This window comes from Sceloporus undulatus, chromosome 4, assembly GCF_019175285.1.
Source record: "Sceloporus undulatus isolate JIND9_A2432 ecotype Alabama chromosome 4, SceUnd_v1.1, whole genome shotgun sequence".
Lineage (NCBI taxonomy): Eukaryota > Metazoa > Chordata > Lepidosauria > Squamata > Phrynosomatidae > Sceloporus > Sceloporus undulatus.
In genome coordinates this window covers 135,106,672-135,124,497 of record NC_056525.1, presented here as the reverse complement: position 1 = coordinate 135,124,497, position 17,826 = coordinate 135,106,672, and the positions used below count along the sequence as shown (strand labels likewise).

At 42.7% G+C, this 17,826-nt stretch overlaps 1 protein-coding gene across 1 annotated transcript in view; it reads right to left on the bottom strand.

Annotated features, from left to right (window-relative positions):
* Nucleotides 1–17,826, bottom strand: part of LOC121929051 (protocadherin gamma-A5-like) — a 177,596-nt gene that overhangs the window by 103,024 nt on the left and 56,746 nt on the right. The gene's annotated exons all lie outside the window — the stretch shown is intronic.

Genomic DNA, 17,826 nt, shown 5'->3' with positions numbered 1-17,826 from the left:
GGCTGGAATAGAGATTTCTGCAACCCTTTGTGTTTTGTGAATTGTGCTATGCTTGGACAGTGTCAATAATTCACAATGATGAAGCATTTTGAAACCTGTTTGGTGAAAGAGTAGCAAGTTGTTTTATAGTGAAAGCAAGTTACATAGTAAATGAGTGCAATTCACAAACTACTGGAATCATCAAGAAAAATCCACTGTTTTCTTAAAGGATGTGGAATGCACCTGTTTCTTGTTATGCACTGTCTTTTTTGTTATAAAAAGATAAACTGTGTAGTTTTTCATATTGTTTGCTAAATTTTAATATTGGGTTTGTATGTATTTAAAATAAAAAAAACAGTTTCTAAAATCTGTAGATGGAAATAATTTATGGAACACAATCCCAGGTTTTAACCAGGCTCCTCATATCCAGAATGAGATCACACAGTTTTCAAATGGTATCAGCCCTTGAACAAGTTGCATTTCTCAATTATAACTGACAGATAGTCAGCATATTTATTTTCAAAAACAAAGACATGTGGAATATTACTGTTAAGTCGATATATGTGGTTTTCCAACACATGCCGTATAATTTCTATAATATGAAAAGTATCAGTGCCACGAAACTAGTGTTTTAAACAACTTTGTAGGCGTCCATCTTTTTGGATAGAAAAACATGCTTACCATTACATAGATCCTCTTGTTATTTAGCATTCCAGAATTCACAAGTTCAGAGAGTAATTTTCAAAGGGCAATATTGCTATCACACATAATTATAAACTCAGTATACATTTGAAAATTATTTCAGAATGTTTCAAATCCCTTACAATATAGCAGTCCCATAAACCTCGAACTTGTGTGAACTTTGTATTATACTCTTAAGGAGCTAGTGAGCCACAGAATGGCCTGTTACAGACTGCCAAAATAAAGCTGCTTTGGGTCTCTTTGGAGGTATGCTGTCTAAATGATGCATGCATCCTAAGAATCTGGAAGCTGCACCAAAGCTGTACTCCAGTGCTTAGGAATGGAGTGTGGCTTTGGCGCGACCTCTGGACACTTAGGACCCATGCATCATTTAAATAGCATACCTCCAAAGAGACCCAAAGCAGCTTTATTTTGGCAGTCTGTAACAGGCCTAAGATTCCAAGATGGGGAAGGAACTAACTGGATGAGCATTCTCATCACAGCTACAATCTGAATGACAAATAAAACTGAAGGTGGAAGAGAACAATGTCAGTAATAGTAAGAATTGAAATCACACACAAGATTTAAGAATAAAACTGGATATGGTGAGGGCTGCTATATAAAACATCAGTCATGTGGACATCTGGGTGGAGAATATGGCAGGTTAGATGTTTCTCAGCTTTGAAGCAGAGGAAACTAAGCAGTAGAATTATCAGCTTAGTTGCTTATTTGCTGTCATATCTCTCTAGACAAGAAAGAGAGCATGGGATTGCCCACTTGTTTTCAGGATCGCTGTTACTCAGAAGGAGAATGCTGAAAAGGCATTGTTTGAAAGCAAGTGGTGAACAGCAAATAGCCCCAGAAAGTCAGCTTGCAGAAACTGCTTATGCATGTCTTTAAAAAGACACTAAATCCACGAACCTTCCATTTTCATAAGTACCTTGAATGACTTAATTTGCAACTGAAGATCATTCTTCCTTCTGGAGAGAAAAATACAACTTTGGTAAGTGCAACTTCTTTCTTCAAAAAAGGTCTGAGTAAAAAAAAATAGGGATCTATAAGATTTAAAATTAAAAAGAAATAGTAAAAATCAAAAGATCGGGATTTAAAAAGTACAGTGGAGACAACAGCTTTAAAAGATATAAAGCTTTTTATTTTGGCATGGATTTTTTTTAAAAAAATACAGAAAACTGAATATAATTCTTCAAAGAGTTTGTTCCTTTGTGGAGAACCATGAGAAAACAAATTTGTTTTCTTCCAAAAGATAGCAATGCTGAGACCCAGATGGTGATATTGCAATGGAGATACCATGAGGTTGAAGTCCAAAGACTTGCCTTTTGATTTTAACCCTGAGGTTAAAGTGGAAGATGGAGCTTTCTTTAGTAATTTTACAGATGTGGTGGAGACAGATGAGTGTTGACCTTAAGGACTGGAAACCATGTATTAAGGATGATTTGAAACAAGAATTTAATGGACTTAAAAAGTGTTGAAAATGTTCAAGAATGTAAGGCAATTATAAAGCAGGAAACTGGGATACAAGTAAACAGAAGAAAACAAAAGATTCAGCCAATTCATCATTGCAGAATAGATGAATGGAAATGGAGACAGAAGACCAGCATACAAAGGAAGATGAATATATGAATGATGTCAAAAGGAATGTGATGATTCAAAGTAAATAGGTTGGGATAGGTATAGAATCAAAAGAGAATTATCATAATTTATTCCTGTTGCAGAGGCTGCCTGTGAAACTGGAAGAAAGCTGGACTGGGACAGACTGAATGGGTTGTTGATGGAGAGTAATTGTGTGATAAAAAAGAAGGCTTGGTTTAGAGTGAAGTTCTTGTGCCAGGTAATGTATGTACACTGTGTCCTTAGTATCCACTAGGCTTGATTCCAGTACTCCCCACAGGGACGTAGCTAGGATTTTTGGGGGGGGGTCCAGACAAAGTGCCACCATTATAATGGGGTTTGGGTGTGGCGGTGCAGCAGCACACACCATTCATTTTTCTAATGGAAGGGGGGGTCTGGACCCCAAGAACACCCCCCCTGGCTACGTCCCTGCTCCCCATTGATACTAAAATCTGTGGATGCCCAAGTCACATTATATACAGTGGGCTAGTAAAATGAAGATGAACCCCAAATTCTAAAAAGTGAGGTGGAAGCTGCAATAAGAGAAATGGCAAAAATAAATAAATAAATAAATAAATAAAATCATCAGATGATATTCCAATCGAACTGCTGCAATCCACATTGACACAGTCAACCTTAGTGCTAACCAACATATGTCAATAGATATGGAAAATAAAATGATGTCCAACAAATTGGAAATGATCTATCCACAAGAAAGGAGACACAAAAGACTGCAGCAACTATAGGACCATAGCACTGATCTCCCACACAAGCAAAATCATGCTCAAAATTCTGCAACAAGACTCCAATCATACATGGAGAGAGAAATCCCAGAGGTCCAAGCAGGGTTCAGGAAAAGAAGAGGTACTAGGCACCACATTACAAACATATGAGGGCTAATGGAGTGCACCAAGGAATGCCAAAAGAAAATCAGTATGTGCTTTATATGGTTCCCAACTAGGGTTGCCATTTCCTGGGTTCTGGTGGGACATTCCTGGTTTTCCGGCCTCTGGGAATGTCCCATCCCGCCTTTGCATAATGTCCCGGGACAGCCGGACTCCTGGTCCTTGCCTCTGCTTCGGCCTCCCCTTCCTAACAGAGGCAGAGAAGCATCCCTGTTTGTATGTGGGAGAGGCTGCAGCCAGGGGATGCACTTCCAGCTCCTCCATCCCCATTGACCAGGCAGAGGAGGAGGAGCATTTCCATTCAGCCAAGCTGAGACTAGAGAGAGAACTGTGGAGGAGGAAGGCAGAGAGGCAGTGCAGGTCTCCCTACATGGCCTGGTAGGTCTTGCTGGGCCTGGTGTGTGTGTGTGTTTGGGGCTGTTGTAAATGTGTCTTCAAGTCATTTCCAGTTTATGGCGACCTTTAAGCGAAATTATTGTGGGTTTTTCTTGGCAAAATTTGTGCAGAGGGGGTTTGCTCTTACCATTCTCTGAAGCTTAGAGAGTGTGACTGGCAGCTTTTATTTCCCTTACCCCCTTCATTTGAATGGGGCTTGAATATCCACGACCCTGGGGGGGGGAGGGGGTAAACGGTTCCTCCGTGAGTCCCAAGGGGTGACCCTCAGGGACTACTCTCCTTCCCTCCTCCCCCCCCCAAAAGACTTCAATGAGACACCAAAGTGTAAAGATGGAAAACAGATTTATTTATTTAGATTTTCAAGTCAGAAGAAGAAAAACTAATTATATATTATTAATAATTATTATTATACAATAAAGTAAATACAAAGAAATAACAAAGAATAGACAGAATTAACAAAAAAGGCTAGCAATGATACAATTCTAGAAATTAATAATTACAAAAATAATATTCCAATACAATAATAATAAAAGATTACTAGTACTATTAATAATAAATACTACTAATAATAATAATGGTGTAATAATAATGAAAGATTAATGATAATAATAAGAATAAATATTAATAAGAATAAAAGATTACTATTATTAATAATAAATAATAATATTAGCTGAATAATAATAATAAATACTATTACTACTACTAATATATTAATAATAATTAACCATACAAAGTTGGCTGGTTCCTGACACTCTCTCCAGGCCAGCCTGATGGCAGTAGGGGGAGTACCAAGGGTTCCGATGGGCAGGTAAGATGAGAAGACCCAGGCAAGCATGTGTGAACAAGAAGTGGAAGGGCCTCTGTTCCACTACTGTCTCTGCCACTTCCAGGCCTCCTCCTCCTTTGCTCTCCAACACCAGAAGGGTCTTGGCCACAGCACCAGGGAGCTGCTTCCTGAGGCTCCTGAGGCCAGCCTGATGATACTACTGCTGGTGGTAGTAGTAGTAGGGGAAAGGACATTGCCACCTGAGACTGGAGCATTGCTGGGCTGCCCTCCTCTTTGCCCAGGTGAATGGTCCTAGGAGAAGCCTTCCTGAGAGGGACCTGCAGGAGTCTTCTGGTGGCTTCCCTCAGCCAGGTATTAAGATATCTTCCCTTTCAGGAGTAGATGGTCCTTCGGTCCTGCGGGAGTGATGGGATCATCTTCCTGAAAGAGAACAGAGAAAGCAGAGATGTTTTTGACTTCCCATTTGAAGCCCACTGGTTGTAATATCACAAATGGACATTCTCCAACTGATACAGACTTCCTCTATTGTTTCCTCAGTAAACTGCGAATAATCCCATTCTCCCTTTATTTAGGGTTTGGGGAAAGGGGAAAGCCAAGGCCCTCTCCCCCAGAGAGAGATAGAGGGAACCATGATGGGTGGCATCAAGGAAGGTCTGAATCATGGCATTAATGTCGAGTATGAACCTGATTAGCAGGGCATTAATGATGTGAATTAATTCCCTGCAGAGAAGAGAGAGTGAATATCCCCTCACTAAGGCCAGAGGTGACAGAAAATCCTGTTTGTTCAGTAGAGAGATTTGCATCCTTCCATCTAGCCCCATCCAGTGGATTAGAAGCTCCACTGACCATTTCTCCCCCAGCTTGTCCTTGTAACACAACTTACTCTAGTGACATGTAGTCTTTGAAGTTCTTGCAGGTCTCATCATGGGGACCACGGCATACAACAAGGTGTTAGAAATGAATGGGACCCAGATCGTCAGCTTCTCATTATCAGCAATGTCTGTGATTATCTGCCCAATAGCTTTGATCCCACTTGCCTGAGTTGAGAAGGAGATTCTGGCCTCAATAAGAGAACAGATTGCAGACAATCAGGAAAGAGGGAGGGTCACCTGGCCCTTCTCCCCAACTCCCAAAGACAAGGCGCAGATGGGATCCCTTTGAATTGGCTCGGTGTGGAGCAGCCATGTGAGGTCAGCAGGCAAGACCCCCCTTCCCTACAAAGTAATCCTCTTTCTGCTGAGCCAACCAAGAGAACTCATTCACCTTGTTCAAGAGGAAGAACAGGGCATGAGGAGAGGACACCATGCTTGAGCGTATAGAGCAGTGGTTCCCAACCTGTGGGTCAGGATCCCTTTAGGGGTCAAATGACCCTTTCACAGGGGTCACTTAAGACCATTGGAAAACACATATTTGCATGTAGCAATGAAAGTAATGTTATGGTTGGGGTCACCACAACATGAGAAACTGTATTAAAGGGTCGAGTCATTAGGAAGGTTGGGAACCACTGGTATAGAGCGTATAACAGACGCTATCAAGAGAAACAAGGAAGGAGAGAGAAGTCACATCGTTATCGGACTTCCAGCCCCAGAGAGGGAAGATAGGTTCAGGGCCCCAGGGATGCATGGGAGAATAAGAGCCAATCCTCCTACCTTACAGGTGATTCAAAATAATGGTCCAAAATTAGTTTCAAATGCCTTTGGACCAATATGTCTGCAACTTTCTCAGCCTCTGAAGGGTCCAGATGGCAGAACGTCTTGCAAAGACAACGCAGAACCTTCTTTTTCTGGGGGGGGGGGGGGGGGGGGAGAAGTTAGATAACTGCCATCTGCTGTATGTGACAATCCTTGAAACATGCTGAGCAAGTTTATTTGCTTGGGTGTGCATTGACTATTATGGCTTTATTTATTATGATGGAAGAGGCTCCCTCTCCTCCTAGTCAGGAGGTTGAAACGTTAGATGTTTCCTGGAAGGTGTCTTGGCCACCCTGCTCAATGTTCCTCTTCGTCATGTTCATAAAGGAGGACATTTTGGGATTCCTCCTTGTCAGGAGGTTGAAAAATCCTGGAAAAGAAGGAGGCCAGGATCCTTCACTGCCTGACTATAGATCATGGTCCCTTCTCAGGTCACTATTGGGCAGTCTGCAGTAGGTACAGGAGGTAAAAAGATGAGACTCTTCTGTGATCTGCAAGACTCTTTCCTTACCGGCTTAAAGTGAATCTTCTCCATGCCAAATCTCTGAGAGGTGCTCTTCTAAGTGAGGGCCCCTTCTGGCTCCATAAGCCTGAAATGAGGGCAGGAAAAAGCCACAAAATGTGACACCTTCTCGACCAATGAGGCCAGATTGATGCTCCAAAGAGCCCGCTGACGGTACCACAAAGTCATCCTTATGGAAGCCCAAGGACTGTGGATGAGAGTGCTCCTTCCAGAAGCACCTAGCCACATCCCCAAGGTGAGGCACCAGAGCAGCCATCCTCCCTTTTGTTGTTTTTAACTGCCCTCAGAGTAACTGGCCAAAGCGGACTGAGGCCGAGGTTCCTCATTCTCCTCTCTATGGATGTCATCATCCACGGCCCAGTCTTCTGTATCCTGAAAATAAGTGGCGTGGAGATAAGAGAAGTAAAAGCCATCAAGATTCTCTTTATATGTACATATGTGTGTGTGTGAATTTTTTTATTATTCATGGATTCAAGCATCCATAGCTTGAAAATATTCCAAAAAAGTATAAATTCCAAATAGCAAATCTTGATTTTGCCATTTTACATAAGGGGCACCATTTTGCTCTGCCATTATCTTTAATGGGACTTGAGCATCCATGGATTTTGTTATCCGCTGGGGATCCTGGAACCAAACCCCAGCGGATAACAAGTGTAGCGAAAAGATAGATTTGCCAACAACAACCAATCACGATCCAGAAAGTGTCACCCAATGAGATGCTGACAGGGAAAGGTTGAAAATTCTGTTTTGGCAGTTGGAATTTCAGTTAGGGATCTAGTTTTGTGAGTTCAAGTGGAAATGGGGTTATAGTCCAGTGTGAGGGGCTTATAATCTAACAGATACTCAAGGTTAGGGAGTTATCTTGTGGAAATAATGTGCGGGTTATACTTTGCCCCAGTAGCAGAATTATTTTAGGGCTTAGGGAAGATAAGTATAGGGGTGGGGGGGGGGGAGGACAGTTTTTGTCCTTGCAAACCAGTAACAGTGATACCCTGCAGAGAGTTGATTTGTAACCAGCTGCATCCGCACTGGAGAAATAACCCAGTTTGGTACCGTTTTAACTGCCCTGGCTCAAGACTCTGCAATTCTGACAGTTGGAGTTTGCTGTGGAGTCCACAACAAACTTCAACTCCCAGAATTTCATAACCTTGAGCCAGGGCAATTAAAGCAGTGCCAAACCGGGTTATTTCTCCAATGTGGATGCAGGCAAAGTTGACATTAGGAAAGTAACCGTACCAACCAAACTAAGAAATACAAGTCCATGAACATATGTTTATATTAAAGATATTCAAGTAACATCTGTTTGAAACACCTGTAAATTTCACATTTGATTTTTAAATAAAGCTTGTCTTTATTTTCATTCCCATCCACATTACCATCATCATCATCAATACACAGTCCTTTTAAAACAGTGATTTTTATAAGTGTCCATCTTAGTGTGGGGATCCAGTGTCACATAAGAATATTAGAAGAGTGTGTGTGTGACATAGATTAATTTGGTGGCAGCAGTGGGATAAGAAAAACCCATGGGACTGCCATCTTAAGGAGAAGAAATAAGGTGAAGGAGTGTTCTCTTCACAACAAGGTCTCAGTGTGTGTGTGTGTGTAATTAAATAATAATAGGACCCCCTATTAGGCAGACTCTTCCCTTACTGACAAAGAGCGAATCTTCTCCATGCCAAACCTCTGTGAGATGTCCTCCTCCTCATTGCAGGCCCCCTGTGGCTCCAGACGTCTGGAATGAGGGCAGGAAAAGGCCATGAGGGACCACAAGAGCATCCCTATGGACGCTCCTGGACTGTGGATGCGAGTGCTCTTTCCAGAAGCACCTAGCCATATCCCCAAAGCGAGGCGCCATAGCAGCCATCCCTCCCTTATTGGTGAAGGTTGTTGGATCTCACACCAGGTGAGAACAAATTACCTGAAGCAGAGGAGGGGTAACACTCATCCTCTACTCTCCAGGTATCACCTTCTAAATTCTGTAAAAAAAAGTTGAGGGAGGGGGGAATGAAAGAGGGTACATGAGGCCCTGATCCCAAATAATTTTCCCTAAAAAAGGGAGAAGGGAAATTCCCCACTTCCTCCCCACTAACTTACCCATAGGTAAGTTCATTGACATTATGGGTGACATTCTTCTCCAAGGGTTCTTTCTGGAAGCTGGGAGGAGAGAGAATACAAAGGTCCGAATAGAGGCCCATTCATGGCCCCTCCATGGCCCCTCCTGGGCTCACATGCCCATTGGAGAAGGAAAGAAAGGCAATACCTCTGATCCCCTTCTTCCTCCTTGTTTTTGGCCTTTGTGGGTGCCTTCTCCATTTGTGAGGGATCCTTTCAAAGGAAAAGAAGAATGAATTTGGACACTCCTCCACTGAAGGGCTTTCCATCTCTGTCTCTCGGGAGCAGGGGAATTTGCACTTGAAGGCAAGCCAATGCAGAGCAATCGGTTGATATTATAATATTAGAACGTGTGTAGGCTAGATATTGTTGGACTGCAGTTGTTGGGACAGTTGAGCCACATTGGACAAGGCACCATGAAATGCAGTACATTCATGGAAAAATGTAGGACATTACAAAACAGAAGCCAACCCTAAGATTAATGTAAATTCATGCTTCTTAGCCATGCTCGTAACGGAGGACATTTTGGAATTCGTCCTGGTCAGGAGGTTGAAACATGTCCTGGAAAAGGAGGACGCCTGGTCACCCTTGAGGGAAGAGGTCAGGGCCCTTCACTGCTTGACCACAGGTCATGGTTCCTTCTCAGAACACCATTGGGCAAAAGATGAGGCCCCTCTGTGGGTCTGAAAGACTCTTTCCTCTCTGACACAGAGGGATGGATCTCCACAGCAAACGCCAGAGAGGCAACTTCCTCCTCCTCCTCAGTGCTGGTTCCTTGTGGCTGCAAAGGACTGAAATGGGACAAGAAAAGGCCATGAATCGTGACCCCTTCAGAGTATCCCTAGCACCACTGACCATCCCTCCTATCCACCAATGCGGCCAGACAGGTGCTCTAGAAAGCCCACTGGGGACACAAGAGTGGATTCCTAAAGTAGATTTCCGATCACTTCCACAAAGCTGTAGCATGAAGACAGGAGAAGACCTTAGAGCATAGGAGAGAGGTCAGGGAAAATTCACCAAAGAAGCCACCTAAAAGCCTGACCCACTCAGTCTTTTCCCACTTCCCAAAGGCAGATATGAAAACACCAGAAGATCTAGCTCTCCCTGGCAAACAACAACTGCAAGAGATCCCCAAAAGGCTTAGTTTCCCAGGGCCCTATACAGAAGGGCATCCATGATACAAGCACTCATGGCCCAAACCTAAAGGCAAAACCCACTCTCTTCTGTGAACATCTCTGCTCTTGCTCCTGCTGTTTGGACTACTGTCCATAAACAGAGAAATCAGAGCTATGCCCTAAAATCAACCCCAGCCCTAGGTTCAGGAATGACTTGCCTTTGAAAAAGCAGAAAGAGGGGAGATGGAGATGATCCTGGCAAAAGGGAGGGGGGGCGAGACTCTGGAGGTCTACTCACATTGACTATTGGATTGTGAGCTAGGAGGGGGAATTTGCATGTGGATGCTGATTGGCTGAGGGGCAAAGGGGAGGGAGGGGCTGTGGTGGGAATGGAGATGGGAGGGGCTGGGTTTAATTCTGAACAAGTCACACTTTCTCAGCTTCAGAAGGTGACCAATCTTGCTGAGAAAGAGGCACACAGGAACAACAACCACAATAACTAACGGACCCCCCCCCCTACTATCCTGGATTCTGAGACATAGGACCTGTAGACAGGCCATGCTAAAGCCAGATTTGGGCCACTTTGGAGGTGTGCTGTTTAAACGATGCACACATCCTAAGAGGCCAGAAGCCATGCCGAAGCTGTGTTCTGGTCGTTAGGAATAAAGCACAGCATTAGCATGGCTTCTGGCCTGTTAGGACGCATGCATTGTTTAAACAGCACACCTCCAATGTGGCCCAAAGCTGCTTTACTTTGGCCTGTCTGTACAGAATTTGAACTCTGCCCGGCAACATAGAGGACAATGGGGAAGATTCCCTCCATGGTTCATTGCTATGAAGAAAACTGAAAAAGGGTGCCTCTCCCTTGTGGGACTATAGGTCCCTCTCTTGGCAAGAAATGAAGGAAGGAAGGAGGGAGGGAGGGAAAGAGGGAAGGAAGGAAGCGGGGACTTACCTCATAAGAGACTCGGGATCATCCTCTTGATCCCTGGGTGGTATGAAACAGGAAAACAGACTGACAAAAGCCTTCCTGGGCCTCTGCAGAGGAGAGAGATGAATGAGAGGTAGAGCCATGGCCTCAATGGCGACCTCAGAAAGCCAAAGCTGACCTCCACCCACCCACCCACCCCACCCCGCATGGCCCCTCCACCTTCAAGGCCATCTCTGGCCAGTGAGGCCACTCACCTAGAGGAATATTGTTGCAGGTGGCATGGTCCCAAGCCACGGTGCCCTCACAGTCCAGAAGAGCACTCACGAGCAGCCAACGGCTGTACTGGCATCAGTTGCCTTGCAGAGTGGAATCCAGATTCCAAAGCAGAACTGGAATCTTTTCAAATGGAGACAAACATTGTGAGGTAGGAGGGGAAATTTACATGTGGGTGCTGATTGGCTGATGGGCAAAGGGGAGGGGGGCTTCCTTTTGAGTCTCTGAAGTAGGGTTGCCATTTCCTGGGTTCTGGCGGGACATTCCTGGTTTTCCGGTCTCCGGAAATTCCGGTGTATTTCTGCCTGCTGTCGAAGAAGAATGTCAAAATCTCCTCCATTTTGAGCATGGCTAAGAAACATGCATTTATATTAATTTTTAAAAATTATTAATGTGTTTGGCTTTTAGTTGGTCATGTCCTGCCTTTTTCTTGGATGTCCTACATTTTGGGCCAAATTTTGTCCTACATTTTTTCTGAATTTTGTCCTGGTTAATAATAATAATAATAATAATTTTATTTATATCCTGCCCCTTTGAGGTCAATCGGGGCGGCTAACAATCATAAAATACAATACAATATATACAAAAACTTCCCTCTCCCCCCCTTAAAAAGTTATTAAATCATTTATAATTAAAACCAACAAATTAAACAACATAACACATACACACCATTACAAAACAGACAAAAACAAAACAGCAAACTGTGGCAGCAATCCACTCAAATTTCCAGAGAGGACCTTAGGGACTCTCATGAGAAGAGGGTTCTTGAGGGTGGGATTATCTATCCAGGAAAGGACTGCCAGAAGAGATCCGTCTTGACAGCCTTTTTAAAGCTGTCTAAAGATGTCAGTTGACGGATCTCGTCCGGCAGGTCATTCCACAATCTGGGGGCGACAACAGAAAACGCCCTCTGGGAGGTAGCCGAAAGCTTAGATCTTTGAGGCTGCAGCAAATTCCTCCCAGAGGACTGGAGTGTGTGGAGAGGATTATATGGGAGGAGGTGGTCCCTGAGATAGTTTGGACGCAAGCCGTTTAGGGCTTTAAAGGTGATAACCTTTGATGGTAGAGAATTATAGCAACCCTATTCCCAACTGGCAAAAGGGGTTAGACAAGGCTGCATCTTATCACCCTACCTGCTTAACTTATAAGTAACATATTGTACTGAAAGCGAGCTTGGACACAGAAGAAGGAGGGGTGAAAATAGGAGGAAGGAATAGCAACAATCTAAGATATGCAGATGACACCATAATTCTATCAGAAAACCCCAAAGACCTGAAACAGGAAGATCAAAGAAGAAAGTGCAAAGACATGCTTACTGTTGAACACAAAGAAAACAAAAATAACAACAATAGAATATGTAGACAAACTGAACCTAGACAATCATAAAATAGAGGTAGTAAAAAGAGTTCTCATACCTGGGACCAAACATTGATAGAAACAGGGAATCAGAAGAAAATTGAGACTGGGGAAGGCGGCTATGAAAAATCTAGAAAAGATTCTAAAATGCAAAGATATACAACCGAACACAAAAGTTAGAATTGTACAAGTCATAGTTTTCCCTATTACCACATATGGATGTGAGAGCTGGACAGTTAAAGAAGATAGGAAGAAAATCAGTTGATTTGAGATAGGGTGCTGGAGGAGAGTGCTAAGGATCCCATGGACAACCAGAAATACAAACAAATGGGTCCTAGAGCAGATCAAGCCAGAAATCTGCCGAGAAGCCAAGATGACAAGAGGACGTCATACTTAGGACACATCATGAGAAGGTATTGAACTCATTGGAAAAAACAGTAATGCTAGGAAAGATGGAGGGAAGCAGAAAGAGAGGAAGGCTGCATGCTAGATGGATGGACTCTGTAAGGGAATTCATAGGTCTGAGTTTGCAGAACCTAAGCAAACAGGGACAGGGAGTGATGGAGATGTCTCATTGACAGGGTCACCATGAATCTAAAATGAGAAGACAGGGAACACCCAGGAGGAGCTCAGGGAGACATGCACTGAGCAGAAGGGATGGAAAGGAGCCAGAGCTCAAGTGTGTGTGGCTGCACAGAACCGAAATGTTTTGGTGTGTTGGCCAGGCCTGAAGGGCAGAGAGTGGCTAGAGATAGGCAGAAGAAGTTGAAGCCTGATAGCACCAGGGAGACTAGAGCCAGGAGTGTGGCTGGCATGGGCTATCAAGTAAAACAGAAGAGTTTGTGCATTGCATCCAGGGATCAGCAGAGGATCAGACTGGTGCAAGGTGAGTTAGCATTGAGATTCAGAGAGAGGTTTGCTGGACACGAGGCAAGATCCCAAAGCAGGAGGATCAGGAGTGGCAGAAACCAGAGTGGAGGTTTCAAGGTGTGCCAGAGACTGGATGTGCCAGTGAGAGCAAGATGCTGGAGCTTGATGGGTAAGGAGTCAGAGTTGGGTGGGTTAGATCCACAGCATCTGGAGCAGCAGATAGAGAGACAGGGACTGGTCTGACAACCAGTAGGCCTGGAGGTCTCATCAGCTGGAAAGCCAAAGAAGATCAGAGTTGCAGAACACCTGAGACAACAGATGCAGAGGTAGCTGCATTTTCTGGTGGTAGGAGTGCTGGACAGTGGGCTAGACAGTTGGCAGAAAGTCTAGGGGAGTACTGTGGCACTGCAACTGGTGTGAATAGGTGTTCACTGACATGCTGGAGACATGGCAGAGTTTCAGATTCTGGAGATGTAGGACTTGGTAGATTGTGGAGTGATACCAATACAGTGGTACCCCGGGTTACGAAATTAATTCGTTCCGCGGTTAATTTCGTAACCCGAAATACCTTCGTAAGCCGAATTCCCATAGGCGCTAATGGAAAAATAGCTCTCTGCTGCCCTCCGGTGGCGGAAAATAGCGCCGCGGTTTTTTCGTAACCCGAAGAAACCTTCGTAAGCCGAAGCAATAAATCCCTATGGGATTTTTTCGTATCCCGAAAAATTCGTAACCCGGCGCATTCGTATCCCGGGGTACCACTGTATACAGCACTGCTGATACAACTTGCATTGATTTAACTGAGGAAATCCCCTAGATGTGGGATACTGTAGTAATTGTTCCCATATATAAGAAAGTCCCAAAAACTGAACTAGCAAATTATTGGCCTATTACGCTGCTCCATATAATCAGTAAACTATATGCAAAACATATTTACAAGTTAATTATCTGGATAGATGAGGAGCATATTTTGCCAAATGAACAAACAGGATTCAAGCAGAATAGATCAGCTATAGACCAATGTTTTGATGGTTTTTGGACCATCTTACTGGTCAATATGTCCCACCCCCCCCCCCCCCCCCCCCAAACCCAAAGGAATTTTATCCCCAGATTTTACATATTTTAAAGTAGCATTTTACTCAGTCTGTTGGAAGGGGTTTTAGGGGGAAATGACCTCCATATTATTAGATGAAAGCCTTCTTTTCCTTATGGAAAGCCAAATGGCTAAAAATGTGATGTAATTGTCAGCTACCAAAGGGGTCAAACAAGGATGCATTCTGGCCCCTGTTTTATTCAGTTTGTATATCAAGGATAGTAATGACCTCTTGTCATCTCTAACCCTCCATGTTCTAAAGCTAGCAACTAATTAATAAGGTCATTGTATGCAGATGATACAGTTATTGTATCACAGATGAAAGTGGGATTGACCTAATTATTAAGAGCTTTATTTCTGAATATCCCGGAAATTTCGTAACGCGGTGATTTCGTATCCCGGGGTACCACTGTACTGTAAAAAAGAATACTATAATAAAACTAATTAATAACTTTCTCCAGGTGTTACAAACCCACCAGAATGGTATTTGGATGGGCAAATTATAGAACAAGTTAAAGTATTCAAATATGTGGAAATAGTATTTCAGTCCAGTGGAATGTGAGCAGCTCAGCAAGAGTATGTGATAGCAAAGGCTATGAAAAGTATTTGAATCATATTGTAATTCTTTCAAACAAAAGGATACAATTTCATTTCTGCTGTTATTGAAGTCTCCAAAGCTAAGCCCATAGCCCAAGTGGATTTTGGCATATAGATTTGGGCTGGGGCCAATTTTAAATCCTTACTCCCCCCCCCCCAATTATCTAGCTGTGCTTCAAATGCTGTACCTGGTGTTACTTCAGTTTATACACAGTTGGCTGAGATATTTATTTACTAGTTGTAGCTGCACTCATCTCCAATGGATTTGCCCCCCTTAATACAAACAGATTCACATGTCAGCAGCTTCCTGAAAATTCTTAATCTAAGGTTAAACATTGGTTTCTCACCTGAACAACTATTACAATTAGATATCACCACAACTAAAGAAATAGTGAAACAATGACAGCTGGATATTGAATAGATGAAAACATCAAAATTGTTACCTGTGTCTTACTGTTTTGTTCTCTGTACTAAGATTCACGATAAGAGTTAATTGCTCTCAAAAATTGCCCCTCAAAATTGCCCAGCCATTATTTATGTAAACTGCTTCCTTAAGGATCATGATCCTATGTTCAAATTAAATAGAGCAACCTTTTTGGCAATTACTGCTAGAATAAGGCCAATAGTTAAATTCTGAGTCTTACTGTATGATTACATATATACATACCAACACTTTTAAAATTTGTTTATTACTCTTATTTGTATCTTAAACCTTTTTGCTATACTATTTGTATTTCACAGAATCATAGAATGATGGAGTTGGAACAGACCACAAGGACTATCTAGTCCACTCTTTGCCATGCAGGAACTCACAATCAAAGCACTCTTACCAGATAGCCACTCAGCCTGTTTTTAAAAACCTCCAAAGAAAGAGACTGCACCATACTCTGAGGCAGCATATCCCACTGTCAAACAGCTTTTACTCTCAGGAAGTCCCTCCTAATGTTTAGTGGAATCTCCTCTCCTGTAGTTCAATATTGTTTTAATATCACAGCTATAGTTTAGTAATAAAATTGTTTTAATATTAGTATTAGCAAGATTTTATGCTAGATTATGTCTGCTGGTATCTACTGTATTGTATTTGTTATAATTGCATAAAATATTATTTTATATTATAATATAATAGCTTTAATATATATCAATATATTATAATATAATATAATTAGTTATAATTGCAATGGCCGTTGGCTTGATGCAAGAAAATTTGACTTGACTTCAATCAAGAGAACTAGAGTCCTAAGGAGATGTAAAAACACAGATAAACCAACAAAAACTGAGCGATTAAGAAAAGATGCTTATCATCAACTATCCTTATGCTTCTCTTATTGACTTTCCTGTTCTTAGAGGGTCTTATTTCCTAGAGACATTTATAACCCTGTCCGAGTTTTGAGTAGCTCTTCTTATACCATAGGACTCACTAGCTAAGAAAGAAGACTCAAACTAAGCAGAGCGCAGCACAAGTGGTACCTTATTCCTTCATCTGCTTTTTGACTGACAAGGAGCACCGCTGGCTTAATAAATTAATAAACAAACTGAGCTTTCATTTGTTTGCTCTCATCCAGCCTATTACTGATGTCACACACTGGTTTAGAACCAAAGAAACTTATTTGGAGTTAGGAAGAAAGGAGAAATAGAGCTGTGTATCATCACTATACTAGTGGCGAGGAATTAGTACAAGAGTCTCCTAGCACTCTCTTTTGGGTTTGTCCTCCAGGAAGGAAAAGAGTCAATGTGAATCAGTGCCTCTAAGTCTCCTCCCTGCAGGGTAGCCAAGAAGGGAACCATGCTTGATGGTACTGAAAGCCACCTAGAGATTCAGAAAAGTGAGCACACTTCTCTTATCTAGATCCTTGTGTAGATTATCAACCAAGGTGATCAAAGCTGTCTCTGCCCCATAACCAGGTCTGAAAACAGGCTAAAATGGATCAAGAAAATCATTTTCATCCAGAAGCCTCTGGAACTGGGAGGCAGAACCATATGTGCTAATACCTTGCCCCAAGATAGAAAGTTGGACACTGTCCTATAGCTGGATATTGGCTCTTATGGAGGGATCCAAGGAAGGCTTTTTCAACAGAGGCAACTGCCTTACTGCCACCTCTTTTAGGCATATTTGAACACTGGTATTCACTCCCTTCACCCACTTGGCCAGTCCTCCCCTTGTTCATTTAATGAGCCTTTAATAAAACAGGAAAGGTTTTAGTGAACATGTGGTGGCTTTCTCTGCTCCTTCCAAATCGTCAGGTTGTTCAAACTCAAAAAGAATTCATTATTATTGTACAAGTAAGTGTCAAGGTTGCATCCTCTGCGACTATATCATCTGTGGCTTCCAAGATGGAATGGATCTGAATGATTTTATTTTCAAAGTGTAATGCAGATTCTCCACAGTGGGCTGTTGAGTAATCAGTAATGTAAAACGTCTCTGATTACTTGAAACAGCTTCACTGAATGACTTCTTGCTATGGAGTTGAGCTTAAAACAGGGTCTAGGTCATGTTTGGTCAAAGTTGGTCCAAGATATAGGATGGGGGACACCTGGCTTGACAACAGTACATGTGAAAGGGATCTAGGAGTCCTAGTAGACCACACGTTGAACATGAGTCAACAATGTGATGCTGCAGTTAAAAAAGCCAGTAAGAGCTATTTAGCAGTGGAACACACTCTTGGAGTGTGTCAGAGTATCCTACTTTGGAGGTTTTGAAACAGAAGCGAGCTGCTTTGATTGAGAGTTCCTTCATGGCAGGGAGTTGGACTTGATGACCCTTGAGGTCTCTTCCAAGTCTATGATTCTATGAAACATTCCAAAATTATCTTCTTGACTGAAGTTCTGTAAACCTAACCATAGATGATGGTTTGGTGTTGGATAACTAACAAAAGATGGAGTCTTTTGTA